The sequence below is a fragment of the Calidris pugnax genome, unplaced genomic scaffold (genome assembly GCF_001431845.1).
Source record: "Calidris pugnax isolate Ruff unplaced genomic scaffold, ASM143184v1 scaffold31, whole genome shotgun sequence".
Lineage (NCBI taxonomy): Eukaryota > Metazoa > Chordata > Aves > Charadriiformes > Scolopacidae > Calidris > Calidris pugnax.
In genome coordinates, this window is record NW_015090786.1 from 3,321,587 (window position 1) to 3,345,070 (window position 23,484).

A 23,484-nucleotide genomic window follows, 5' to 3' on the forward strand; every position below is an offset into this window, starting at 1 on the left:
GGTACTCAAAGTCCAAAAAGAGATGTAGCACAAAAGGATTTGCTTGACCCTTTTTCATGATAACTCTACAACAATCTAAATTGAACAAACTGTATGTGCCTAAATGACAAGACAACGCTTATCAGCTGCACCCTGGAAATGTGTACTTCAGGCAATTTTCCTGGGCAACATATTCTATTCCACTTCTGTTGCTTAATTGTGGTTTTGTTTATTTTTTTTTTTAACTAAGAAAATCAACAGAGTTGATTCTAATGACAGTTTGAAAAATGGATATTTGAAGAATTAGTGAAGAATGTTTGAATGAGAAATAATTTCTGTTTGCTTTGAGAGTAAAGTATCTGTTGAGTTTATCAATGTGAAAAGATCTGTACTTTAAATGTAGCAAATCTTGGCGCTGTCTGCTTTTTGTTTGGTGCACTTAGCAGATGTAGTTAATTGATGTTAGACATCAATTCTACAAGTCACTTAAAACTAATGTGAGATTTTTGGATATTTGTTTTGCTTCTTACAGAAGAAACAGCGTGTTGACTGTGAAAATAGTCAGGTGACACATGCTCTCAAATCTAACATTTTTAATTAAGCGCTTTTAATATCCCCCAAATTTTGTTAGATTTTAATTGATTTCTTCTTGCAGTGCTGCTCAGAAATACATCATGATGCACAGGAAGCAAGAGGTTCTTGAAGCTTGTGGGAAAGGATTTGTAATGGAAGATGAAAGTGATTAGTAGACTTTCACTGCCCACAGTGAGAAAAATCCAAATAATGTTTGTGTTCGGTTTATTGGGAAATGCTGTTTCCCAGGGAACCAGGAGCATCTTAATTCTAAACACTGAGCCTCACTGTCTGTTTTTTTTTTTTTAATCCATCGCATAGTATTCAGGTGCCTCAGGAGTGTGAATAGTCGTGCTAGTTAATGATGAATAAACCAGCCAGTCGGTCTAATTGTCAAGCTAGCATGAGTGATGGTACAGTGCTTATGGAGTATTAATTTTGTGTCCCGTTATATCTGGTGAAATGCAGTGGGGAAAGGTTCTTTGAGAGACAGTTTCTTCGCTGCTCCAGAAGTCTGATCAGAAATCTGGAGAGGATAAAACAGAGAACACTTTCCATTTTAGCCACATCCAGAGACATTTGTTGCATATGTAAAGAAACAGATTTCAGCAATCAGATTTCTCTGTCTTTATGGTGTAAATCAGAAGTAGCTCTTTGGCCTATGGATTGCAGGCCCAGTTCATGGGCATGTAAACACCATCCCTTTAGCAATCCAAATGTATTTCTAATTTGGGGCTCGAGCCAGCTGCAAATCTGTGGAGATCCAGGGATGGATGAAACTATGGATCTTGGCTTGGCATGATGTCACCTGTGGGCCTGTCTGCTTTCAACTCCACTTGTGCTTATCTTCCATGCCCTGTAAGATGTGGCCTGGTAGCTGCAAACCAGTCAACTGGGCTGGAGACTGACTGTCTGGAGGTGTGAGACTTCAGTGACAGTCAGATAAGGCTTGATATCAATTTAATTGCATGCAAGTTTGCTAATGCCTATTCCCATAGTGTGGGGAGTATTCTCAGAGAGATCCTCTGACCCAAGGTATGCTCCTCACTGCTCAGGTGGCTTTCTTCACCTTCTGGTATGGCATCACTGCAGTGGGGTCATCAGATCTTGTGTACTGTTACCTCGCTCTAGTTTTTGTAAGCACATGTTTTTAATTGTGTATTGTGCAGAAAACATAACCCTCAGAGTCATAAAGCCGAACTCTGAAATACTCAAACCCAAGTATATACTTAAGCCATCAAAATAAATGTTCAGTGATATCTATTTTATGTGTCTGAGGTATGTTTAAATTATGTTGAATTCATGAACGTCTGGCAGAGGGAAGGACTGAAAATCTGTAATGTGTTGGTCATCAGACTAATGACGTTTATGCATTTTCTGGAGATTACCATTGCATTATGTCCATTCTTTTCAGGCCCATTCTGTTGGGCCAAAACCTTTTGCCCGGGTTCGTACTGTGTAAGCTTGCTTCTATGTTTCAGTTAGTCCTGTGAGCTTCTGAGAGGTCCAAAGCAAGTCTATGATCTCACAGGTGGGGACTGCGGTACCAGTCAGAGGAGCCAGAGGAGAGGAGGACATTGCTGGTTTGTTTTGCTGACTTGGTTGCTGTGGAAGGCCATCAGAAAGTCCTCTCCTTGCTCCAGCTTCTAACTGTGGAGTAGTTCTAACCCTGGAGATCTCTTGGGTGTTGACTAGGATAGCGTCAATATGTGGGACATGCATTGATTTATGTGTGTGAATGCAGGCAAGATATCAGTTGCACAAAGTCAGAAAAAAATGGCTTTGTGAAGTTGAGACCTTGATGTGTATAAAGAGCTATGGATGTCCTGTTAACTTGAGCAAACTCTTACACCTGATATTTGTTCCTGGTTATTACTTAGAGCTTTTTATTAGTAGTTCTTAAAGCAATTTACCAACAAAATACATAGTGTGGTCATCATATTGTATGTGAAGAACCATGAGCTAAACAAATTACAAGATGGGATTAATCAGCTACCAACTAAACCTTTAATCCAGGTTTCCTGGGTTTTAGCTCCTGATTATTCCATTGCATCATGCCACTTTTCTAACAGCTTTTTACTTAGTCTGCTTTGAGTGTGATGTAAAAATTGGGGCTGAGGTTACTCATGTGCCTAGAAAACACCTTTATGAACAATGAGCTCGACACAAACATTTTCAATGTGTTTCCTTTCAAAATCAGCTTTTAAGACAATGTTTCCTTCCTTCCTGAATTATGCTAACCTGACCAGTGGGAACAAAGCTATTTTTAATTATTGTGTGTGTGTGCAGCAGGCATATTAGAAGATATTAATGTACCTTTTGCACTTATAGGGGTGCTTAAAAGTGTCCTTGCACATAGCAAGTGATTTACAGTGAATCCAGACTTGAAGTGCTGTGATAGCTTTGTTAGAGGAGGTGATATTTTTCTCTCTTGTGGCCTTTTTTTAGCGTTGCAGAATAGTTGTGTAGCTGTAGTTGTCTTCATTTGGGAAATCAAGCTGGTGATATGAATTGGAGGCATGATCAGATATCAGCTGAGGATTTCAGGTTGCAAGCTAGTAAATCAAAAGGAGTATCCATCTTTCGTCAGAATAACATTTGAAAATAAAAGCTCTTATACACTAAAAAATAATGAGAACACAGTATTTTGGCAAGATGGTCGTTTGGCCCTTAGTATCAGTTCAATAGTGTGGCGTCTTGTGAATGTGCTTGGGAAGTGGTACATAGCAGATATAAATCTCCATGATGAGTCCCAGCCTGAACGTCTGTGTGACTTGGCAGATGTGGAAGATAGGAACTTTTTGAACTAGTGTACTTCGAAATTTTTTGGCTGAATGCTGGTGGACTCCTTTCTAGCAGGTAGGTGATTGCTGCTCCTGATCTCTCAAATACTGCAGTCTGAAGGGTTTACTTAAAGTCCTATGAAGCAGTGGCCGTGTTTGAAGGAAGACTGGGTAAAGGTTCTCATTGTCTGCCAAAAGATGGAAGTTTCCTGTGCAAAGTAACTGTAGCAGAGTAACTTCTAAAAATGTTTATGAATGGCACCGATCAGAACTCAGTCCAGGAATTTAAAGCTTTGTAGTAGTGTATACCCAGTGGGGAATCGGGTTTTGACATTCAAAAATGACAGCCTAAACATTTCCAGTCAGTGATATGTGATGACAGGCCTACAGTCACAATTCTGGTTATGAGTAGAAAGTTACTGCAATTCCAGCAGCTTCCTGCTGTGCCAGGTAGTGAGTTTGTAATGATGACTTCTTACGATGCAATGTGGTCTGAGTGCAATCTAGCGTTTCAAACCTATGCAGAGATTAAAGGGACATTGGTGCTGTTACTATTTTAGTCTTATAAACTAGAGCAAACACCAGGTTGTGTGTCCTGAGCATGATTTAGCAACCTGTTAGTCTTTTAATTATCTCCTTCCTAATTAGACTGGTCTGATTATTTGGCACTTTAAATAAGTGCATGTTTTTAAGTTCTGAGGGCAGTAGCTTTTGGAAAAAAAAATCATTGAATCATTGCTTTTCATTTTACAGGCATTTTGTCTTTCATGCTGAAGTATGAGAACATATGGTGCTACTTCTGATATAGCACTTGTCTAAATATCTTTGCTTGTAAAATTTTCTGCAGAGCCATATAATTTTCTCCTGTAAAAACATTCCTAATATATTTAACCATTTTTAGAATTACAGCATGGGATTATCAAATTTTTGTCATCGTAAACTTTTACTGGACGTATGTCAAGAAATAAAACTCTGAACCCTGGATAAGAAAAATGAACAGTAAGTAGTTAGAAATTCAAAGAGACTAGTAAGAAATATAATAGTAACAATTGCAGAAAAAATAAAATAGTTTATCAAAACACTTCCCAGATATTTTGAAAGACATTTTGAATGTAGTAATTTTCTTCTAAACTGAGCTCTTGAGATATCAGTGACAATCAGTGACAGAACCTTCTAATATAGTGTCCAGAATACTCACAGGGTAACTGGTTACGTCTCATGGTTTATATTCAGTCCAATAAACACACTTTTCAAGTGATAGTGTTTCTTCTGCTTGAGCCATGTGAAGCTTGAGTCATGAATATGCATTAAAAAAATGCAAATAGCAACATATTCATCTATGTACAATGAAGGGAAACTGAAAATATTTCTGAGACTGAAGAGTTTGGCATAGCTGGAAAAGTTTGAGGAGTAGAATAACCAGAATACTTTTGTATACATTTGTCTACATTGCTAGACTCTTATCCAGTGTGAGAGATGATAAACTTCTTTAGAAATGAGCAAAAATATTTCTCTCAGGCAATGCTGCAGGTCTAAAACTACTCTTCTTACGTAGTGGTGGGGAAGCCAGGATTCTGATTAACGTGGTCCTCCTGAAGTAAAGTAAGTTGCTGAGATATGGGAAAGTGATGAACATCACCCATATTACCTGTCGTTGTAGGAGATGCTCTAAGGTGTAGGACTGGTGCCAGACTGATGATGGGCTCTTGTACTGCCCTGCTGCTTCCCAGCAGCGATGTTATGCAGGGGCCAGCAGCTTGAGTGCACGTTAAGGATGCATTTAGGCAGACTTTGAAAGACAAGCTGCCAGAAAATATGGCCAGGTTGTGTTAAACCAATACCTGAAGCACTTCTTGCTACTTAGAATAAACAACTGCATGCCTGTTTTAGACTCTTGCATACTGTGCTAGTGAAAATCACATGTGTGCAGATAGGTGTGCTGGAATCTTTCTGCTTCTGAAAACAAAATGACTTGCCATGTTAGTCATGTTGGAGATACTGATCTAGCTAATGACATAATTTAGGGTTTGATACTGCTTTTGTTTATGCAAGTGGCTGACTTCACACACATGTTCCCACCGAGTTCACAGGCTTTTAGAAGCAGGTGGGGTGTTTCTTTAAGTAGTGTCATGAAAACATGAGCTGGACTTAGAAATCTATTCCAAGGGAAGTAGGCAGCAATCCCTTTTTGCCCATAATGTTCTGATTTTGAAAGGTAAGTTGCAAGATTTCCTTCAGAAGTTCTATTCTTCCACTGTCTGCTTTCAGTAAGATTTATATTTGACATGGAGACTCTCAGTCCAGGTTTGAGGACAGTCAAAAAATTGCTCTGGCCTTTCTCTCCCTGGAGTGCTCCCTTCATCGATCACCCCAATGCTGGGTTCCTGCCCTCACTGAAGACTTAGTAGGAGCTGAGTCTGCAGCTTTTAGTAGCAGGGGAAGCATCTCAGTCTCCATCTCTGCTGCATTGGAAACACTGAACTAAGAACAGAGCTCTTGACAAATCATATATCTTGTAGAACACTACAAGGGATGAAGCATCTTCAGTCTCCAGAAAAGGAGAGAGAAGTAGCAGCTCCACCAGTTGTGCCTGGGGGCCTGGAGCATGGAGCAGAGAGCTCTCTTCCCTAGGGAGGTTACAGATGGAGTAGCAAGTGCACAATTGCTGGAAGCAGAAAGGAAAGAGAAGGATAAACTGAACAGGATCTCATTTCTCCTCAGTCCTGAAACTGGGTTCAGGAGCTGATTGCCATCTCTAGGGAAATGTCACTCAGATGTGGAGGTAGTGTTGTAGCTATAATGGGAGCAGGCTGTGTTTGATGCTGAAGGTTTGAGTTGCACCCTAGTGAGTACAGACAGTCAAGTTGCTCAGAAGAGAATTTGTAGTTTCTGAGGGTTTTTTTGAGAAAAAGAAACCAGATGAGGTTAGGCAGGTTCGGAGTTATATTAAGGAGTGCATAGGTTGTGAAGTGAAGGACTCTGAAGAAAGGAAAATGTCAAAGTAAAGGACTCTAAAGAAGGGGAAAATGTCATAATCCAGATACCAAAAGTAGGATTTTGGTGAATTTGCACTGTTTTTAACAGTATCCCTGCTTCCGGAAACAGAGGTGCAGGAGAGATTTAGATTATAGGGCAACCAGAGCTCCAGCATTTCTAAACTTGAAATTGTTGGAAATAATGTAGGCAATGACTACTTATATATTACTTTTTTGTGGGTCATAAAAGTAATAATTGAAGGGTTTTGTTAATGACTGTGCAGTTTTTTATTCAGCCACAGACATCAGTTTGATATCCTGCCCCCCTCGTTCTGCTATCAAATGAAAAATAGAACAATTATTACAGTGTCTCCCAGCCACGGTGGAGCCATTGTGGTATTGCTCATCCTGACCAACTCATGGTCAGCATGCAGGATTTCTATTTGAGTAGCATCTCTGAGCTACCTGTGGCTTTTGGTGTCTTGAACACTTGGAGGTGCCTACTGCAGGTCTTTTCCTGTGATTGAGAGTGGAGAAGCACGACTGCAGCTACGTTAGCAATCCTAACATTTAATAGTCTAGAAATGTAAATTTCTTTTTATATATCCTCTAGTCTTCTACCAGAGTTTTCTGTAAAGCAGGACTTTTCGCCTGCATATGGGAAGGCAGAAGTCTTTCATTATTAAACATTTAATCTTTTAAACAATTGCTGCCATGGCATCAGTGAAAAGCCTGTGTTAGTTGATGAACTCTGCTATTAAATCTGAGCTTTCCTATTTAAAAAGGAAAACACAAAATATGTTTTCTATCCACTTTTAACTAAATTAATCTTAACGATTTGTGAAAGGCATTCCTATGAGTCCTTTGATTATTGCTGTTGAAAAGCAATTACATTAGAACGCCAACTAAAACTCTAACGTGAGATTAAAAACTTTGCAGTGCTAGTCTTTCTATCAGTTATATGGGGCAGAGATGGTGTCTTGCTGCCTTTTATAAACAAGAATGGAGGCAATCCAATTATTCTCAGTTTTGCTATTAATTAGCTAAGTTCTGCAACAGTCAACAGTATATATTCTTAAAAATGAATTTGTAAGCCATTGTTCTTCAAAGTGCAAAATCTGTTGCACTTGCTTTAATCTGATGGGATTTGCCTGAAGATTCAGTGGCGAAATTGTACAGATTCAGCAGCCTGGCACAAGTGGCAAAAAAGGATGATCCTGCAGTACAGAAGGACATTATGAAGATTTTTTTCAATGGATGACCCAGATGCTTTCACTACCTTGTTCTTTCAGCATTGTAGAGCCACTTGAAAGCGTAGTGTTGTGTGTGTAAGCATAATCAGAACGGTCCACCAGGCCAGGGACAATGCACATTACTCTGAAATAAAATAGCTTAGTAGATAGTTTTGGTTGCAGTCTTCTTAATGCACTGAAGATTCAGTTTCAATCTGTGTAGCCTTATATCTGAATTGTGGTCATTTACAAACTGCTTTAACCTAATGTGCTGAAGTGATGCTATGGCCTCCTGTAAGCTTTTCTGTGTGTTCCTCTTTTTAAGTACAAAAGCAGCATTTGCTGATTTGAGGATGTGATCTTTAAAAGGGCAAACTATTCTTCATTAAACTTGGCGGTGGTTCAGGGAGGCTGATGCACACTTAAAGTTCAACCCATGTTGATAAGTAAACTTTAAGTCTGGGTTTGGAAACTATGCTTTGGGCATTGCAAAAGAAGTATTAAGTAGATCAAAGTCACAGATATTGTTGACCAGAATCCTCAAAAAGAATAATGGTCTGCCCTTATTTTCTTACACAACACAAACCCAGCTGAGAGTTGGGTGTGAGAATAACTGTCTTGCCCTTGTAAAACACAGTGTTATCCTCTGAGTGCTGCTTTGATGCAGCACTTAATTAATGGTTTCTATTTGGGCTATATTTTCACTGAATTTCACTGAATTTCACTGAATTTCTAGTTATATTTTGTTGCCTTTGATACACTGGGTGCAGTGTAGTAAGAAATAGCCTTAATTCCTTTTGCATATTGGGAAAAGATTAGTGCATGTGTTTTCTACCTCTGCATAACACAGCTTGTCAGATAAGCTTGGAATTCTCTCCAGACCTGACATGGCTTTTGTAGCTCCAACAGCGCTGTGCCTGTTCCTGTGAAGGGTGACTTTCACCTGTACCAACACTGAGAAGTATCACTGCAAATCTGCCACTCGCTAAAAAGATGAGACTCTTCTAAAATGTTTGTTTTTCCTTGATTTATTTTTGATAGTGGGTAATGTATTATTCATAGTAAGACAGGAATGTAGAAATTCCTCCTGGTTCCTTTTGTTAGTCCTTGTCTAGCAGCTGTGTAATTGACAGTGCTCTCTGATTAATATAGCAGGATGAAGTTTATGGCAATATGAAATTCCCATAGGTGTCTGTGCTTTGCACTTGGAAAAAAATCTCAGATTAATTGAATGGGGGAAGAATCTGATGATTCATTTTATGTGTGTCCATACGTGGTAGCATTTATTAATTTAGGGGACTGCTTGTCTCATTTTAAATCAAATAGAAAATGTTCACTCAACTGCACACATAGTTCTATCTGTCTGTATACCTATTATCACATCGGATGAAGTTAATCCACTGCTTTTACTTAAATTAAATTACAAAGGCTTCCATGCATTGCTTGATATAATTATATGCTACATAGATATAATGCACCATATAACTAACATGGTCAATCATTATGAAGTTTGGGGTTTTTTGTTTTCAAGATTATCAAGAAATTTAGCTAAATAATCTTACAAAGTCAGTAGGTTTGTAAGCTTTCTTGAATAATTTGTAACATTTAGTTTTAGCCTTACGCTGATTTCTAACATAGCCCTAAGTACCTTTAATCTCTCAGTTTGTCTAAATGGTAATTTTGTTACGTTTAACATGAACCGAAGGTATTGTGGGGTTGAAAACTTTCCTGGAAGGTCACTGAGAAGAGAAAGGGATTATTTGTTTTTTAATTGCATAAAGATAACATAAACTTGATTTTGTTTCAAAAACGTGTAACCCCTCTCGAAGACAGAGGGGAGAATAATCCAATGCCTGTGCCTGGGGTCTGCCACCCCCTGCCAGGGCATTTGGTGAAAAGTTAAAATCTTTATCAGAGAGGATCTTTATATTTCCAATTTCATTGTAAGGTAATATGTACTCAGGAAAATATGTAGATGTGGGCTACATTGACACACCTCCCTCCCCATTCCTTTCATGCAGTATATATGCTTTTTAACAAAACTCCAGGTACCATGTGAACCTATTCATGGGAAATTCTAAATGTCTTTCAAAAAGACAGGTCAAGCGCAAGAATGTACACAATGTGGTAACGTATAGGTTATATTGTAGCTGTGCAAATAAGCTCAATATTTAAATAAACAGGCTGTCTGAGATTCAACACTAAGAGAAAAAGTAGAATTAATACAAGAGTGTTGCTAGTCTGTTACTGTACCGAGGGCAGGAAATTAGACTTGCTCTCTGCAATGAATTAATATTATGAAAGTCTATGAGACGTCCTTGTTGTGCACCAAGCCATAGCTAGGGCTTCAAGAGAAGAACTATACGTGAGTAACACTCAAGCTGTTACATCATGAACTGTGATTACATTTCTGGAGATAGGAATGATTTTTTGCCTGTTTCCTTTTGACATGGCTTTGGTGACAACTAAGGGCTAGCAGTATTTGCCTGCTAAGTAGATAATGGTAGGGTGATAAAATTACTGTTCTTGAGGAAATGCAGATATTTTAGTCCCTGACACATTAAAAGTCACAATTACTGTGAATGTGATTTTGGTTCTGTGGTTTAGAGCTTTTTTTCCTCTTAAGTCAAGGAATTGCATGAAATGTTTCGCTGCTTTTCAGGAAAATAGAACTAGATGGGGAAATGTGTGGCGATGGTTGCTGTTGAAGCTGTGGAGAGAAGTAAAGGCTTGTGCAGTCTGTAGATGATGTTCTGCTGTGCTGCAGTTACTCCTGTTATCACTTTAGGTGAGGTTAAAGTCAGTGGAAGTACTTGCACTGACTCCTGTTTCTGAAGAGTTGGCCTGTGAATAGGCATATGGAGACAGCCATATGAGCAGGACTTTGCTAGCAGTGCAGAGTAAAAAGACAGGCAAGCAGAATTCTGTGGTAGGTGCAAAGCTTTATAACTCCACAGAGATGAAAAAGGTGTTTCTAAATTTATCAGATGCTTTTCTTTTAAAAACTTTAGTTTTTTAATATCTCAGATTAAAGAAAGCCAAGAGAGTTGTCTTGGTGCATATGCTTTGGTAGCTTCTGACTGTTAGTGCGGCGAGCATTTCAGATCCCAGTGCTGGACCCTATTTTCATCACAGTAACAGAAATGTTGTAAAGATAAGCCCAGAATCTTTCAGGTAAATCAGCAGAACTCTGAATGTGACTTACTTAAGGCCCAGAAGACCTAATGTTATCTTAAATGAAAGGAGCATAATATGCTTTTTCAGTTACCCTCTTCACTAAAGATGTAAAAAAGAAGAGAAATCTATATACAAGTATATCCTGTTACTTCTTTTACACACAGAGGAGAGAGATTCAAAGTAGTATCAAGAAAATATTCAACTAGGAATTGTTGGGCTTGTTTTCTTGCCAAACAGTGGCAAGGGATAAGAATGACGCCTGCCAGGAGCAGCAATTGACCTCACAACATTTGGGGTGCTGTAGGTTAGCAGATAACATGGGTAGTTCCAAAATAATGTTTCCGACCTGTTCAACCCCATTTTGATTTTTAAGAAAAACTGAATGCCAGAAGGAGAGAGAAAATTTATCTTGCTGCAAAGAACTGGTCACACAAGAATTCTTCTTTGATTTTTATTTTCACAGGAACATATGTTTCATACTTGATAGTCAACTCTTTCCCTAAATCTTTGCTTCCCACAGTAGTTAAATTATGAAAAATCAATACGTATATAGTGAAGGAAACAGGTGGGGTTGGAATAAAACCTTGGCAAAGTCAGCCACATATAATACATCCTTTAGAACATAAACAGAGAAGAAAATTTCTTTTCCTCCAGAAAAGAATGGCCAGTAAGCCATGGGGAGAAGAAGGATTTGGAAAATGCTTAAATTGCTTAAATTTCATTTTGATGGGAAGAAGAAATGAATTTGAATGAGAAATTGATCATACATGGTTTGATGCTCTTGTAGCAATATTGCCATTGATTTCTAAAGAAACAGGATATAGCTGGATTGTTTGCCTGTGATTCTATGCTTTTCTGTTGGTATAAAGTAATTTACTGACACTCAAAAAATACCCCAACCCAAACCAAAAAATGAATAAACAAAATCTTCTTGGCTGCATAGAGACTAAATTGACTTTTTTGATATGATTGTTATGCCAGAGCTGTGAGGGATGAGGAGTCATTTTCCTTAAACCCTTAGTTCTCAGACTACTGAACCTGGTTGAGTAGTGCAGTTATTGAAATGGTTAAGTCACTTTCTAAAAATCATGAAGATGCAAGAAGCTGAGACTTTTTGATTTATTTTGAGCTCTGAGGAAGATAATGTGAAAACCTATTCAGATTCTACTAGCTGGCCAGAGACTGCAGTCAGTTTAATAAGACACAGCTAAATTTACCATGATGAAAGTGCTGCTTCATACGTGAAATAGATGCTGTGGTTCTGTGCTGGTGATTGATGATATATTACCTTTAAAACAGTAGAACCAGCATGCAGAATTAATTTTCAGTCAATTATTCATGTTATCACTTGCTTGTACTATATGGAATCTTATGATTGATAAACATAATTTTTAAAAAACAAACTCAAAAATGGTTATTTCTTTATTTAAAATGTGTACTTTTCACAATACCCCCCTTTTTCCTATGAGATGTTTTACAAACCTAATCTAGCAGTAGTTCATGCTGCAAAAGATGTTTATAGCTCACTTTATTCTGGTTCCTTATCAAATCACTAGTCTTATTCTTTAAAGCTCTCAGGAGATTGACTTCAGCTTAAGTGTATAGATCATCCCTCTCTGCATGGGCCTTTGTTACCCAGGGCAGTTTGTGGGCTGATCTCAGCTGACAGGCTGCAGTTGTAAACCCCAGGCACAGGAGTAGCAAAAACTAGAAAACTGAGGAGAATCCATCCAGCAAAAGATGGAGAGGGGAGGGGTGCGTTAGAGGCAGCCTCTCTGAAAGAAAATGATCAGCTGGAGTACGGTGGGCTGGAGAGCAAGCACCCAATGACACCAAGTTTGGGGCTTTCTCCTGGGCCAAACAAGAGTTGGGTTTGACTCTTGCACTGTGGGGATTTGAAAATCCCTATGCTGCTTCCTAAGTGGATTCCTTAAATTCAGTTCTACATGAATGTGTATACAGCTAACCTCTACTGAAACTCTCACTTTAGTAATTTTGAATATATCGAGTGAGCTGATGATATGCATTAGATCCCGTAGGTGAGCAAGGCATATTTGAGTCTTGCTGGAGTAAAAAGCAGCTTGATGGCATCAGGCTTCAGGGTTATACATGTCTACTGGTGGAAGCATCAGTGTCAACTGCACTTCATAAATCCATGGAGTTAGGTAACATAGGATATATTCTCTGTCAGTCTCAGTAACACCTAAATGTTGGACTTATATGAAGTTTTTCAAGTTCTTAGTGCTTTTGGTCCTTGCCCTACAGAGATCAGGTGAGCCAATGACTCTGTTTTGTTCAGAGGTTGTTTCATAATCCTCCTTTATACGTTGGCTCTTGTGCAGTTCCAGAGTGACAGAAGAGCTCAGCAGTGTCTTCGCAAACAAAAGTAAAGACTCAGTGTGTTATTTAATTCTTTACTTAAAAGAAAAGAAGCTGTACTGTTGCAAGCAAGGCTCTTCTCAGAATTTGTAAGCCGAGCAAGGTCAGCCTGGGTTGTTACCTGGATTTTTAACCTCTGGAAAGAATCAAGTTGTGTTAATGATGGAAAAACGATTATCTTTTGAGTCAGTCATAAATATTATGAGAATAAAGATTGAAATATTAAGCTGAGATTCTTTCTGCTTGTTATTTGAAGTCCCAAAGACCAAGAGCTTTAAAGTATTTTTTCAAGGCTCTCTGCAGACATTGGTGGTGGAATGTATTATCATTCACTTCTTGTCAGGAACTGCTGTGTGATGCTCTGTTGTGCTTCTACACAACACAGACCCGTGTGCCCGTCTGCTTCAAGTCACTTTCTCTTCTCTCATCACAGCACCTATTTATTCTCTTTATCACAACCATCTTCTGTTTTATATCATCTCTTTGCCCCTTGTCCCTGCTACTCTTCAGTGTTATATTTTTGGAAGATAAGATATATTTAATTATAAGCAAAAACGCATGCTGAGATGGAACTTGTCCAGGACTATGTCAAGAAGAGATTATTCCCATTCTGGGGAAAAACTTCCTCCTATGACCTGTTTGCTTTCTTAGAAATGTTGATTCCCTTATGTTTCCCTATGCATTTGCAGAAAATTCAGTCCTAAAGGATTTCAAAATATATAAGCCAGGTTTCTGCCTTTCCTGGCTGGTAAAGTAAATAACTGTCTGGTGACTCTGCAATTCCCCCTCCTCTGATTCCCTGAGAACAGTGGCCGTGCCCTCTGACTCTGGGCTGCTCACGACTGATTGCTAGACATTACGGATACTGAGCCCTGCAGTGCAACAAGCTAGTGAATATAGGCTTTAGTAAAAATCAATCATGGTTATTCTTTCTACAGCTCCCTCTTTTGTTATCTGTCATCTTGGATTTATCAGAATGATCAGTGTTCCGACTTTCATACTTACATCTGGCTTAACTGTCTGATGAACAACAGTAGATATGAAAGAGACAGTTTCCTTAAAGGACTGTTGGCATCTCAGTCTTCACCCGTGGAAAAATTGTAAAAAGTGAATGAATGTTGATGTTGCAGCAGACCTGGGTTTGTTTTCAAGGTCTAAGCTTAATGCTCAGTGTAGTCATAAAACAATGATTTCAAATTATTGACTTCTGAAATGTGAAGTTATGGAAAAATCTTTTTTAAAAGCATCTTAGGTCAAAAATAGTTTTATTTGTCTTCCTCTGTGGGCTCTTCACTAGCTCTCAGAAGTGATCCGAGCTTGGCTGTACTGTTACTGTACATGACTGCTGGACATAGCAGAACAAACCTGGCCAAATCTGGGCTCTGTTTGCTGTTCCCCCGGTATAAACTTCCCACATTTCCCATGGGTGTTCCCAGAACCACTCAGCCTTGGCTTTGCTCTCAATGGTAGAATGTGTTTTATTGTTTCCTACTGCAAATACAGTTCTATTGCAACTGCTATTGCAGTTTCCCTTCTGTCTCCATGGGGTACTCCTCACTTTCTTTACAGCATAAGTAATAACAACAATAAAAGGGTGGGGTTTTTTATTATTATGAACAATAGGGGAATTTTTCCATAATTCTGAATCTCATCATAGGTTTAAACTACCTTATGATAGCTAACAGAGGAGACGCTAAAATTTGTTACTATACTTTAGGAGGGATCCTGTGATCACTCTATCAAAGTCTAGATGGGTGGTGATCAAACTAGCTCTGTTTTGCAGGAAGTGTTAGATGTGATGGGTTGAACAGATGGCAGGTTGGGCTTAATTTTATATATAAAATAAAAAAGATGCTGCGTTTTTTAATGCTTGCAAAAGTGTCCCTTCTTTGGACATTTTAGCAAAGCAAAAATGGTTAATTTTATATATAAAACAAAAAAGATGCTGCGTTTTTTAATGCTTGTAAAAGTGTCCCTTCTTTGGACATTTTAGCAAAGCAAAAATGGTTCCACAGGCCACAGGGGTAGAAAAAGGGGTAAAAAAAGCCTTTGGCCAAGAACAGCATATGCATCAAAAACATTACTTTTTGGAATATAAATAATTAGTACAATTGGAACTTGTGAAAAGCTAAAAGTGTTGTCAGACAGCAAGGAATGAGAGAATCCTGAAACAGGATGAAACTTTGGAGTAGAAAACAATGATGGACTAATAGCTTGGTCTTTAGATGTCCATGAGTGCAGGGAAAGGAGGTTGACTGGAGCCATGCATTGAATCGTAGGAATTGTTCCATTTTCAAGAAGGACAGGCATTATTCCAGCCTCTGGTTCTGGCAATTCAGACAATTTGAACATTACACTTCTACTTTGTGATCTTGTTTACATCTTGACAAAGTTCTCCTTTCCCTTAGACAATTGCAGAAGCTTTATGCTTCCATCTCAAGGTAGAATTTGGATTTGATGCCGTTGTATTTTGCACTATACATTTCACTTCAGCTTTTCCCAGTTGAATGACAAAGGAATAGCAAAAATGTAGTAAAGAAGGAATGAATGTCTGTCTTGTACTGGAAATCCAAAACAAATTTGAAACAACTCTATTATTGTGCATAAAGTGACATTACTCTTGCACCTGCTGAGGCTGGTGTGTGCTGTAGTTGAAGTTTTGATTCCTAATCTGGATGGAACAGAAATAGAGCTCTTGTACATGAAGCACCCCACAACGTTTGCCTGATTAATGAGTAAGGCAATTGATTTGATCCAGTTCTTGTTTGTTGGTTTTTGTGGTTTTTTTCTTGCATATTCTTTTCCTTAGACGAACCAGAAGGGCAGGTAGGCAGCGTCAGCAGGAATCATAAAAGCCTCTGAAGGGCAGAAGGATGGTGAAGTGCAAGGTAGAGTTTATAGGCAGTATTCCTTATGCATAATGCAATGAGTGGTTAAAGCAATGAGCGGATTTGGTATTAAGTTATGAAGATACTGTACTAGACCCAACAAAAGGGAGAAACTAGGAAGCAATGGGATGTGCTGAGGGTGATTTTTGTATAGATGGAAGACATAAATAGTCGCTGTTTCAAAGTTAAGTAGAGATTGCAGAACAGCAGAACTTAAATCTGCTGGCTGAAATTCTTATCAGAGCTGCTTTGAGTTATGCTGAATGCACAGGACCTGGAAACACATCCTGTGTCAGAGTGTAGAAGATCAGCGTCCTCTTCAAAAGTTAAATTCTCATGCAGAATACCAGTCTGTGGGGATTACTCAGGGAGAGATGTTCAATCACAGTAACACTGTAATTCCTGCAGCGTCAGATGCTGAATGCCACAGTCTGATACTAAGCTTTAGTGATGTTCTGGATGTCACATCAGAAGGGATAGATCAGAAGGAAAGTGTCCGGGAATATGTTGCAGTGCAAGTAGTCTTGGTGCTGATACTATTTTTGGAATCTTTTCACTTGCCGAGGCAATATGTTGATGAAATCAAGTAAGACTGAATATGTTTAAGGTTGTGGAGTGGAAAGGGAATAATGATGATGTTTTTATTGAGGCCAGTTCTTATCTCAGAGCTATTTCTTCACTTATCCTTTCTCTGATAAGAGGTGGGTCTGATTACAGGAGCTAATTTAATCTCTTTTAGTAATAGCTGGAAAAGAGATACTATTTTTTTTGTTTACTTATTTGTACATCTTAGTATATCTTGCTGCTTTCACTTTCTTTCTCTTTTCTTCCCAAAAGAGTTTAAAGAAATTCAAAGACACTGTAGTGAGGAGGAGAGAAAATGATTTCCAACTAAAGAGCTGTGAAAGTTAAATCTCTCCTTCCCTTTAGCAGTGGTGAAAGAAGGACCTCATGAATGTGGCTCCAGCCAGCAGCCCCCTGCAGTCACGGGGAACAGGTACCGGTTTGTTTTGGTGATTCAAATCACCAAATAAAAGTTTAAAATGTTAAGGCATGAGATGCCAAATCCTTAGCTAATGCAAGGTGGCATAGTGCAACAGACTTCTGACAGATTAAGAATTTGGCTTAGATTTTCAGATCTTCAAGCTATGTCATACATTACATCACATAATGACAGCTCTTACAAAAGCTGCAAAGGTTTGGACAGTGGCCATCCCAGTGACACGTAAGATTTTCTTTTAGATCTTTCTTTCATACCCTGATTTACTGCTTAATAAAATAAGAGTCATTTTTAACAGGTAAGCTCAGCCAATGTATTTTATGTAACTCATGATCTACAATTCAGTGAAGCTGTGTTATACACAGTGAATCTATTTGCAAAGTGTGGTATTATGTATCCATAACTCTTCTGTCACTGTTGTCAAAAGCGTAACTGCCTGAACCTCTGTCTGAAAGCAGGCTCCAGTACTGAACTTTTTTTTAAAGAAATCCCATGTACGTAACGTGCTTCTTGTTAAATTTCCAATGCTTTTATTTAACCAATTCATTCCATTACCAAGGCATCTGGTGTGCATAGTTGACTCCAAACTCCTGCTTGTCTTCCTTCTCTGTAGAAGCCTATGCAAAAAGTGTAGTTTTGTGGTTGTCTCCATAGTGCTGTAGCAATGTGCTCTCTTGAATGAGCTGACAGCTGAAGCAGGGCCATGTGTGTATTTTGTAGTCTGATGTACAAGGAAGGCCTGATAGCAAATCCAAAGGTGATTGATGCTGCAGCAGAACTCTAAAAATAAGATTACTTAAACTGTAGATAAAGTTTTTGGGGTTTGACCATTCTGCTTTGGGGTTCAAAGCTAAAGAAATCAAGCTCTTTACCATAATCCATGCGTTCTTATATATAAAAGTGAGCAGCTCAGCTGGGATCTTTTTAGCTTGACTTGAACTTCTAGCTTGATGGTTTTCTGATAGTCTGTTTCTTGGCCTTTTCTGAAGCTTTAGGAAGAAATGCAAGCTGCATGTAAAGTTGCAAGAAGAATAAGCTGTCTTTCATTTTTACACAGATTTTTATCAGCTGCTATTCTTATTGTGCGTATATGTTAACACCATTAATTTTTAGCTTTGTTCCTTAAAGGTGTAAAACTAAAGCTTACTAAAAGGTGACAGATTTTTTTCAGTATTTCTTGGGAATGATAAAGGAAAACTTTAGCATAGAAGCATCAGTACTGGATTAAAATAGAATATCCAGCATTTTACAACTAGTGGGCTAGCTGTGCTGCTTATATTAGCTCATATACACTCTATCAGCTGCAGCTCAGATTTCATAGAGGTCTGGGTGGGAAGTCCAGTTATCTGTTAACAGGTTAGGCCATGATGCAGATGCTGTAGTGGTGTTAAACAGCAGGATCCATCTCTTACTTTTAAAACAGCATTTGTATTACTCTGCACTTGATTTGTACCTGAAAGTATGTCTAATCGCTATGGGTACATGAACTTCTATATACCTTTGCTGGCAGAATGGTCCTTACTCTTATCTTGGAACATCTTATGTTAAAGAAAAGGAGGCAAATACCTTCATATCTGTATAAACTAAGTCTTCTTTCCTTTAATTTCATCATTCTGCATTTTGCTATCCACTAACACAAGGCTGGCCTGTGAACTACAAGAGCAGGGGTCCCAGCTGGCACTTGTATATACTCCTTGGGGTCACGGGCTCTTGCTGTACCAGTGCAGGAGCAACCAGGGAAATAAATACCTACAAATTCACACAGAAAATGCTATTTGCTGTTGCCAAAGTATTGACCTTGCAGGTGAATGTGAGATGCTTTTGTTTCCTTGATGGCACGTGCTTCTAGTGATTAGTTGTCTTTTGTGAACTTGACTGTGAAATTACAGAAAGCGCTGGCATTTCAACTGAGGAGAAATACTACTCCTCGCCTGACTCGACCAAAGTCTGCCACCTGAAAATCCTGTGTTTCTAGTGTATGCACGCATACAGAAAGTGCTGCTCTTGGATTTGGGACACTTCAGTACTATATTTAACACTGTTACCTCTAGTAAAAAACCTTACCTTTTGCTTGTTAATTTTTCTTAGCTTGCTCTAAGCTCGTGCCACATACTACTTTCTGTCCCTGTGTGATGACTGCCACACATCTGTAAGTTTCTAAACAAGAATAATGAAAGGATTTTTAGGCAAGGGATGAGGTTAAATTGCCACAGTATAGGACACAAACTGAAAATATTAGACTACTGCTATGCCTTCAAATACCCTTTTACCAAGTAAGAAAAACTGTTTTCAAATAAATGGTTAGGATGTGAAAAGAGAGTGACATTGGAATGACAGCAAAGGGAGCATCTGCAGAATTCACAACCAAGGTGTGGTTGAGTACAAGGAAGAAAACCCCAGTCAAGTAGCAAGTGAACAAAGATTTTCCCCAGGGGAGTTCTCAAATATTTGTCCTTCCATCACTTAAGAAAAAGATTCAAATGTCTTTGGGAGTAAAAACACATTGTGGACAGTGGTTGCTCAATATGTGACTCATGCCTGGGAAAACGAACTTACTCAAGATGTGTTTCATAGCAAAACAAACTTCCTCAAGATCAACTTATTTGAATATCATAAATTTATCCATTTCCACTAGGATTTTATGTAAAGTCAATGTATTACATTAACTTAAATATTAAAAAAAAAAACCAACACAATATTTTCTTGTTATCTATCTAGATAGTGCATTATCACCCTGGTGTTGAACCTGGGCATTTCAGCTGAAAGGAGGGTCCTGTGCATGTGCAGCATTGGTTAGAAAAAGAAAGGTGGCCCGATGGAGTTGTGAATGCTACAGACAACGTTGTAATACATCTGTATTTTGTGTAAGCTTTGTTGTAAATAAGAAGTGAAGTTCTGATCGTCTCTGTCTCAGGGACAAAAAAGAATAAATTGATGAAGGACAGATGGAAAAGATTTTTTTTAATCTCTGAGGAGAGGAGGAGGAGAATGAATTTGGAAATACATAAACAATGTGTAAGTGCAGAAAACCGATTGAAGCATTATTTTACTTCTAGAAAATGTAGGAGATAATGAAATACAATAGCTGGAAATTAAAAATAAATTAAATAAACAAACATGTTGTTTAAAGATATAATTAAAATTTACAAACAAATGAGGTGGTTGATACTTAAAACGTATTCATAATTGAGAAAAGACTGGAATGTGGATATTTGGAATGTTCAGGGTCATTATAACCAACTGGAACAAACTGTGTTCCACAATAATTAGATTTCAAGATTCTGTTTACTCCTGTCTGTTAAAGAACAGGATGTGTTCCCTACTGAGAGGGACAAATTAACCTGTGTCAGCCTGTGGTGGGGTATTTGCCTGCTGCTCTGCAGCATCTTGAACTAATTTCTGAGGGACTTGTCTGACTTCAGATGAGCTTGGCAATTCCTGTGTTGCTGAAATGGGAGCTTGATTTGTCCACTTAAAGGCTGTATTTACCCTCTTATGCTGAAGCTTCATTTCATACTTAAGTCCTATTCCATTGTTGGTGTTACTTCTTTCTCGAAGAGATCACTTCCATGCATGGAGATGTGTTCACTTGGTGGGGAATCTTCCATGCAAAGTCTGCCTGTATTTGCAGTATAGACACAGCTTGTGTGCATCATTTGGCTGGCATTCAAAGTGAGCTCATCCTGAGGATGCTGTAACTTTGAAGTCTGTGAGCATTAAATGCTGTAGCTTATTTTAGTGTGCATGCATAGTTATAATTGAGGGAACTTGCAAGTAGAAACTTTGTTTAGGCTATATGTTCAGAAGTAACATACGGATTGAATTCTAAAGATATACACACTTTTTTATATGAAAATGTGGCTGAACAGTTAGAAGAGAGGTTGAATAGATATAAACATGAAACAAGAGTGAGGGAGAAGCCCTCCAACAGTATTCACAAATAAAAGAAAAGGCATTACTTATTCTGTATTCAGCAGGATCAAGCAGGACAGAAGCAGCAGGATGAAAAACAAAGAGGTGCACAGTACAAGAGGTGCTTGGTTTGGGGTTTTAGCTGCTCCATCTCCTCAGTTTTGTATACCAGTGATGGGATGGGGAACACTCTTCGTTGTTGTGTGCCTGGCACCCCATCTGTTTTTACAAAAGGCAGATCTTTCTCTAGGATTCGACCTGGCACCGGGTGGGAGAAGGTCAAAATGCCAATGGGGATTATTTTATCACCATTAGGAGTAAAAAGGTGTGATAATGCAAAGTTATGTTTTCTTGCCCTGTGCCCTCTCTTTCTGATGTAGTCACGACTTACTCCAGGTCAAGCCTTAAGAGCAATATCCAAATCTGTTCAAGAATAGAGAAAACTAAAGAAGTTGGCTTGTACTTTCATCTACTGCAGCAGATGTTGGTTGCTGCCCTTCTGCTACTTTCTGTCTTGGTCCTCCCTGCTGTATCTTACATTAGCTCTGCAGGTCCACGTGGGCTAGATCACAGCACCAGCCCAAATGTGCCTGGCAATGTGAAAACACAAAGGAGTATTGTTCTTTCCACAATGGCACTAAAACACCAATAAAAGCAGAGAAGGGATGCAAAGAGCACTACACCAGGCAGCTATAACGATCAGTGTGATGATAAATGCATTGTTTATTGTCTATATATTTTTGTGTACATTCTGCATGCATGTAGTACATTTCCTTCTTTTTCCCATGAATTCATTCACTCATATTCCACTCCCCTAGCTGCTTACCAGCTTTAGTTCCTTTTATTTACCTTAAAGTGAATAAATTTAAATGAAAAATTAAATAAAGAGGAGCTAAGTAAATGATTTTGACTTGCAGTTTCCTGTAGGGTACAGAATTGGGTCATTTGAAGGAATTTAAATTCTTGAATAGGAACAAGTGAAAGGCTGGTGTTTGCTTTCATTTGTCATTTTACTAGAAGTGTAATAAACCCTAGATAACAGTCTAGGATGTTATTGTTCTCAGGTTGATAAAGTCTGCGTGGCAAGTACCATTCAATTCCTTTCAAATTGCAGAACTGTCAAATTATAAACAAACTCAGTGGAACACAAGCAATTCTTATGAATTTTCTCTTTGGTTTTATGATGTACAATATCCTGCCCTTTATTAAACCACCTAAGGGATGGACAGTGAGAATCAAGAAGCCTGTTCCTGTTCCCAGGGATCTGTTCCATCCCTCATTTATCTGACTTCTCATTTTCAGTAAAAACAGTATCTGTCATCTAGAGCTGGTGTGATGCTGTCAGACACACACACATGCACACAGACACACACACACACACTGTCACAGAAAACTCACATGGAAGGGACTCTGTGGTCAGCTAACTCACTCACTTCCTTGCCCAGGGCAGAGTCAGCTCCATCCCAACCCTCCCTGACAAATGTTTCTCTAACTTGTTCTTCAGACCCCCAGTGACAAACATTTCACAGTCTCCCCAGGCCATTGCTTCACAGTCCCCTTTAGAAGGAAGCTTTGGTGAATGTTAAGCCATTCCTGTGTTTGGCTAAACAAGTAAGAAACTGTTCATTGATAGGTAAAATGTGCTGTTGCTCCTGCGCTGGAGAGTGATAGCGGTGAAGATTTTTTTGCATTCTTTATCTCCCTATTAACACAAGCATTTATATATGCACACACACGTGTGCGTGTGCCATTAGCAAGTTGTACGTCAAATTGTATAACTGCTATTTTTACTGACTTCCACCTGCAGGTAGAGCATGGCCCCTTAGCTGTCTTTTGAGGGATATGGTGAAACCGTGTTTCTGTGTAGCATGAGATTGCTCTCCTGTTTTCTGCCTATTGGCTCATGTACTGAGTTAATCTGATCTGGAAACTCCACTGCAGGAGAGTGCGGAGCCCATGAAAAGAGGAGCAGTGCTTTGGAATAAATTCTAGGTCACAGGGGTTTTTTTATTTTATTTTATTTTACTTCTTAAGATATAAATTTAGAAACTCATTAAAGCTTTGTCCTTATGGATTAGACATACTTAAAACAACTACAGGATTTTCTCTGAAGGATATGATAGAATTTGTTGACAAGATTAAGGACAGGCGAAGGGTGTCATCTGAAGCCCACGGAAGTCAGCGTGGAGCTTCACTGACTGTTAAGGCCTTTGGACCTGGCCTTCAGAATTTTATAGGGGAAAAAAGCAAAAGAGCTTATCTTACCTCTTGGATAAGTAATAATTCATTACTACTTCCTAATAGAAACCATGGACATTGATTTCCCATAGATTTATGTGTGGTGGTTTATAAGAGTAATTTTTATAAATGGTTTCTGTTTGCAGATGTAAGCAATCTCTTACTGCAATGTCTGTACAACTACCATTAAGCAAATGGTTGTTATTAGCAGGTACCTTTTTTAAGCTGAATTTTGTATAAGCATTATTTAAAAAAAAAATTCAGATATCTGGAAAATTGCAAGATGGGAAAACAAATCCATATCTAGTTCAGCTGGCTGAGAAATCTTTGAGAAAATTGGTTTTGAAA

The 23,484-nt window shown here is 38.6% G+C and overlaps 1 protein-coding gene across 3 annotated transcripts in view; it reads left to right on the top strand.

Moving 5' to 3' along the window:
• The window catches only part of CCDC85A (coiled-coil domain containing 85A), an 82,879-nt gene that overhangs the window by 14,657 nt on the left and 44,738 nt on the right, over positions 1 to 23,484 (top strand). The gene's annotated exons all lie outside the window — the stretch shown is intronic.